The 6,864-nt window shown below is 42.7% G+C and overlaps 1 long non-coding RNA gene across 1 annotated transcript; it reads left to right on the top strand.

Moving 5' to 3' along the window:
* Nucleotides 1-4,321: 4,321 nt before the first annotated feature.
* On the top strand, nt 4,322-6,588 carry LOC134180361 (uncharacterized). The gene is made up of 3 exons (XR_009969977.1): nt 4,322-5,054; nt 5,114-5,200; nt 6,334-6,588. It is a non-coding gene; the product is annotated as an uncharacterized LOC134180361 (long non-coding RNA).
* Nucleotides 6,589-6,864: the final 276 nt, after the last annotated feature.

Consider the following 6,864-nt stretch of genomic DNA (forward strand, 5'->3'; position numbering starts at 1 on the left):
CACCAACAGCTCTGCACCGTCCTCAACTGAAATTGTGTTGTAAGAGTGTGAAATAGTCTGCAAATTTCTTTCGCTTTTGAGAACAAATGGCTCTAGCAGTGACTCTTCTCCGTGTTTCCTCAATTGCTATTGGCCGAATGTCCCCGTTTGCTTTTGGTAGAGCAATTAATCTAGATGATAAGAGAAGTGGCCGAATCGGAATTGGCAGAGATCCTGATGCTATAGCTGCACACACGGCATGCGGATGATCAGCAGTAATGAGGCTGTTTGAAAGAGCCCTGATGTGCTCATACCTCCAACCAGAAGGCCCAGCACTAGAACCTCTAGGAAATTGTTTGACCACGTTAAACGAATTGACTCATACATGTATTAAATATATCAACACTATTACAGGCTATGGGCAATTGCCCCCAAAAGGGTGGCGCACACTCCAATGAAAAGTTACTTAATTAAAGGGTAACTGCAATGCAAAAATCAAGAATTAATTTATGTTGGAAATTTATAGTCCTAGTTGCATACATGACAGGGAAAGTAGTTTTAGATTTTTGAATTAAGTCTTCGCTGAGATATAGCATGTCAGTTGCTTCCGGTTCTTCAAGTTCCGGTAATGGGCGTGATGTAGTGTACACGTCACAGAGGGGAGACTCCACGCTAGCGTGTATTGTAAACAAAGGAATCTGTGGCGAAAGAATGGTTCAGTGTTGCGTGGCTGCAGGATGCACCAATTCACACAAGTCATATGCAAGCGTGTTTTGATTTCTGAAGATTCCCAAGCTAAGAAAGAGTGAAATCACAAATAGGGAGGACAATTGCAGAGACGTTTGTGTAGTCCGGGCGACTACTACAGAGTACAACGCGTCCTACTGAGTGGACAGGAGTCTGTAGTAGCCACTTTTAGCCTGATTGCTTCGAGAAACGTTCAGCCAGGTCTATAAGAGCTTGGTCTCGGTTGTAGAAGAGCGAAACTGAGGCCATCATTTTCTATCTACCTGCCTCCACACTTCAAGATCACAACACTCTGGAACCTTAGCAAAAGAAAAGGAGAGCCGCATTTGGGAAATGGGAAAAATGAGGATAAGGAAGGATAAGGAAGACTCTCGTGAGGGACTAAAAATACTGCAATGGCTAGGAGAGGTCAGACTCTTGATACCTATATATAGACTTGCATCTCTAGCTAGGTGCTTGATCATTATGTGTAGTGAATGCAGTCGTATGCATTACAGTATACTGTACTGAATGCAGTTGTATGCATTACAGTATATACTGTACAGTGAAGTCAAACCTAGTGTCAACGTGAATTCAATGTACAAACTTCAACTCATTTTGTTCTCTTTCTCACAGCAATAGCTAGAGTTTTGCATGAACTCACCAGCATACTGTGCCGTTATTGTCGCTAGTATTCGATGTTATTATCGCATCATTGTTTGAGACAACCTCAAATACGTTTTGACAGCACACACACTCCTCACGAGTACGTATCCATCATCTCACGACCGCAGCTGCACCTGTGATGGTTGTTTACTTACCCGGATATACATCGATTACGTTTGCTACTCCTACTTCTACTTGCGATGGTGACAGGCTAATCAGGTAGCCTGTCCTCTTCCTCCTCCGCGCAGGAGGCGATCTCAAAGCTTCAGAGACACTGTTGCTGAATTCGAACCTGTGTGGTCTATTTACGATAATAGCTCACAGCAGATCTTCATTCTGCGATTCATGCGATGACAGAACGTTATCATCACGTAAAAACCTCCAGAGGGCTCTTCAGAAAAACAACTGTTACTGCCGTTGCTTCTACCCTAGCAGCATTGCCTTGGATATGAAGATGTAGTTATTTTTACAGTCCGATGACTATACAGACGCATATGCGTCTCCCCTCTGTGACGTGTACACTACACCACGCTCGTTACCGGAACTTGAAGAATCAGAAGCAACTTTGACTTGCTATTTCTCAGCGAAGAGTTAACTTAAAAATCTAAAACTATTTTTCCTGTCATGTATGCAACTAGAACTATCGATTTCCAACATAGAAAGAACTTTTGATTTTTGCGTTGCAGTTACCCTTTAACTAGCAACTGTTACAATGAACATCCTTTGACTTTGCCAGTCTTGTCGGTTTCCTGCCTATAACGCTGACATTGCATCTTTGTAAGGCAGCGGATAGGTAGCTTCACCAGAATGACTTGAACTCCCCGCTATTCTTCTTTCCATTTTTGTCTACAGACTGCACGGACAGCTGGTGTAGAAATTTCATTGCATCTTGGCCCCAACGACCAAAGTGTTCAAACACCCGTGCATTGTAATTAGAGGGGTGACCCCAAACATCCAACTCATTGGCATACTTCAATGATTTCTGGGTCTCTCTTACACTCGCAGCTGCACCATCTTCCACTGCTGCCAGCTGAACCTTGCAGCAGTGCGTTTAGACTCTGGGCTTGCAAGGATGGAGGACACGATTCTCTCAGTGCGTTCTAGATTCAGCTTGTGTTGTAAGTTCTTTGGGTTGTTGATAAGATCGTGTAGGCTCTTGTCGGCGGGCATAGCGTGAAGTTGGTGAGAACTGATGGATCTGGTGTTATCCGAACTTTAGGTTGAACAGATGTTGTTAACTAGATCCACGAGATCTCCAAACACATGAGGAAGGTGGGCAAATGAGTGGGCCCAGCTAGAAACGAATCCAATTTTGCATGTTGACCACACTGGTGTCATTCGAAATCCTCCATTTCTGATTGGCAGACTAGCTTGAAGCCATTGTATGTCACGGCAACAGACGATTTGTGAGAACGTTTCCTTGTCAGTCTACCGTGGTACCTTGCAGCAGACTCCAGAAGCCTGACAGTTGGGACAATTGAGGCACATGACAACAGTGTAGGAGCAGCATTCCAGATTGGGGGTCATTCAAAGATACTAACTCGTTGCAAAGATTTTGCTCTAATTTTGCAATGTCTAAACGAGACTCTGAGATGTACTGAACGTCATCCATTGGACCAGCGAAAACATGTCATCTAGATATGCTAGAACACGAGTGGATGGATGCTATTTCTGAAGATCTATTGGTAAGGGGAATGGATTCAAGGCAATGGAAAATAGCACTGGATCAAGGGGATCCCCTTCTTTTGACTGCAGAAGGTGAGCATTGAGACCATCGTTGAAGAGTAGAGGGCTGAAACCTGCATGCATTTGTAGGCATGACGAGATATATCTTGGAATACCTTAGCCACTTTTGGTTGCAAGTGAGATTGTTCGACTGAGTTGAAAGCATTTCTCAAGTCTGTTTTCAAGACCACCCAATCAGGATGGGAGTTGAGAAGTAGGCTAAGATGGTGAACGAGAAGTTGTGAACTGCCTTCAACTACTACTTCATGTTGGAGAGGGGAGAAGAAGGAAGCGAAAGACTCTTTCTTTTGGAGACACATAATCTTAGCAGTGAGCCGCTTGATGCATTCTCTTACTACAGCAATTGGCCTCACATCTCCTCTCCGTTCAGTTTATGGAGATCCATAAGACAAGAGGCTCAAAGCAGCTTGGCAGTGTTATGAGGTATATCACCCCTAGCAATTAAGTTGTAGACAGCAAGCAACTTCCCAGTGGTAGTCGATCTGTTTGCTAATGCCTTAAAGTGTTCAAAGTTTCAACCAGAGAGGCCTGAACCCTAATGTTTGGGAAGTTTGTAAAGAGTGACAAAGAACAATGATTGAGAGAGAGTTATAGACTGTGGCATGTTGACATCATCAAGAGAAGTCACATTCTTGACTCGAATGAGATGTTTCGCAGCCAGCTTGGAAACATTCTCAGCTGAGGCTGGAGCTAGCCCAGGGCTCACAAGCAATTTTGCTGCTTAAGATAGCTCCCCACATGAGATCAGCCAGAGGGCTTTTTGACGCTTTGTAGCTGGCTCTGATTTGTTTGGCAAAGGCTTTTGAGAAGATGAAGACTGCAGAAGTAGTAGCTAATCCCACTGAAAATCCAGGAAGGAGAGAAATCTGGGCCTTCCTTGTGTAATCACAGCAACTCCTCCTCTGCGATGACAAAGGACCATCCATCCATGGTATAGACAAGAACTATTTCCATCCAACATCGTCATTGAGATCAGGAATAAATGTCATTGCTAAGTCACAACAGTCTTGGAACAGGGATTTCACCGATGGAGAAATGTTGCAAATGATCGGTTGGAGGAAGGTGAGGTCGAACCAGACAATCCACTGGCAGGTCCCGTGTGAATGACCACGCAGAGGCAGACCAGTGGAATACTGGTTACTGCAAATGTAAATCTGATGTTGCTCATAAGTGGTTATTCCTAAGCACAAAGCTGGTATACACACTAGAAATATGTGTTAACAACTATGATATCTACAATATTGTTGCAAGTAAAAGCCATGCTTATATCTGTATAAGCTGAATTGGAATGCAGGCTAATATTTAAGACAGGTTTGTATTCAAGACACGCTTATATGCTGTTTGAACACACTATGGTATAGACTTGACAACCTTAAATCACTTGAAAACAAGATTCATTAAGATATCTAGACATGACTACCATGAGATGTCAGTTTCAAGAGCGTGAGCTGCTTTTTTGTCATCATTGTTGGTGTCATTGAAATGCTGCACACACGCATCGACCCACACGCACACACGCACTGACTCACACGCACATGGAGGTGACTGAGCACGTAATCGTGCTGTGCGTCTTAAGCAAAAGCTCGGCTTCTAAACACGACTGGCTTGTATGCAGCAAGAGGTCTTCTATTTTCGGGTTGTATCTGAGATCAGCGTGTATTCGAGGTTGGCTTTTATTTGCGACAGTACGGTAGTTATGTTGTTTGTTTTGTGTATTAGTGGGAGAGGACATTGTAGTGGTTAGTGTTTAGGTCTTTTTGCCTGTTTGTTGCTATTTTCAACTATTACAGATGTATTTATAGTAGAATGTTTGTCTATTGTATGTAGATGTGCCTCAGTGGTTGAAGAGTTTAAGACTGCACAAATACCAAGACCTGTTTGCACATATGGCTTATGAAGATATGATGAAAGTAACTGAAGAAGAACTTGAGGATAGGGTAGGGTCATTCAACATTACTTACACATGTTATGAATATTAAGTATTAGCTATGCATAGAATGTGACAAAAGGTGCAAGACACAAAATTGTAAGCAGTATCCAGAAACTAAAAGATCGTTTCAAACAATTGGAATGTCTTGAAGAGGTGTGTCGATGATTTGTTGTTTAGTTTACTTTGTGTTTATTGTTAGCCTGTTGTGCATGTATTAGGGGTAGTGTGTTTTATTGTAGGTGTACTATTATTCTAATTGAAGCGCCTCTAAGTTATAATTATTATCAATCTAAATGGTTCTCTGATTAGAGTGTAGAAAATAATTATGGCTTCACAAGGCACCAGACTTAGATCAGTGCTAAGGCAATTAGAGTTATAGGGCTCATTGTTGTAGAATGTAATATTAATTGGGAAACAGAAAAGCGCGCTTCTAAAATAATTGCAACTTCAGATGGAGCTTCAGTAAGAGAGGCCCTTCAATCTCTCTCTCTCTCTCTCTCTCTCTCTCTCTCTCTCTCTCTCTCTCTCTCTCTCTCTCTCTCTCTCTCTCTCTCTCTCTCTCTCTCTCTCTCTCTCTCTAGTTGGGCTAGCACTGTCCATCCTTCCGTAGGCACGCCCAGACAGACGGGTGCGATTTTGACTGGCTACGGCATGCGCTTGGACTCAACTCACCCGAGATTCATCTCAAGGGCTCAACTTGGGTGGACTTCGTTCCCTCGTGGAAGTTGTGTCATGCTATAAACAGGAAGAAGAGTCAGCTGACGCTGTCATGAAAGCAACCCACGCATCCCGGCTAGTTAGAATAACTACTATACTTGGATTTTGGTACATATTGCTGGAATATCGGTTATGAGTATGTTGTGGCAGCTGATTATCTGGATGGCATAGACAAACTGATTGAACCTCAGTTGAATATGCCCGAAGGAGAACAGTCTGTGTCAAGCTTTGCTTGATAGTTTCTGTATCTTGAAGTATCTGTTGTTTGCTTGGTGGGTAGTGTAGGTGTAGCTAGGTATGTCTTGGTTTACAGTAACTTACAAAGCAGAGGGTCAAGTCAGCATGTTGACACCTTTGCTGGTCACCAATGCAATGCTGGAGTAGACTCCTTTGCTGGTCACCAATGCAATGCTGGAGTAGACTGAGGTTTATTCTAGCATCATTCCAGTATTGACTGGAAGTAGACTATCAATCATATGCCATTTTTGGTCACATGCTCTCCTTTTTTTCACAAAATATGGAGGAGGAATCTCTTACTAATGTTGAGGGACTTCCCTTGTCTTTGGCAGGTCAGTTATTTTTGCTAAAGAGACCATTGTACAAAGGAGAACACATGAAGAGGTAGCTGCAATATCACAAACCATTGTAACAGTTGTTCCTGGGTGTTGTAAACGATGGAAATCATCGTTGGACAAGTTTGTTTGCTTAATTAATCATAATCAGGCATTTTATGCATAAGTGCTTGTTTCATATGTGTTAGCAACAGTCTTTGATGCCTAGCACTTTCATTTGCCTAAATATTGTGTATTGTATTGCTAAAAAAATACTGGAAATCGATTAGTTCGAGCATCAAGACGCTGATATACTGACACTGACATTGACGCTGATCTGACACTTGGCTTGCGTAAGTAGCTAAAAACTAGTCTTAAGGCTTCTTACAGTTGCACAGTAACCATGAAAGGAACTTGCTTAAGCAAGTGACAGAGTGTCTCTGTCGTCTGGGAGAGTTGAGGAATGAATATGCTCAAGTAGGTCGCCATTTCTATAAACCGCTGCATGTCTGTCACAAACTCAGAACATGGCATTTCCTGCATGGCTTT

This window comes from Corticium candelabrum, chromosome 5 (assembly GCF_963422355.1).
Source record: "Corticium candelabrum chromosome 5, ooCorCand1.1, whole genome shotgun sequence".
Taxonomy (NCBI): Eukaryota; Metazoa; Porifera; class Homoscleromorpha; order Homosclerophorida; family Plakinidae; genus Corticium; species Corticium candelabrum.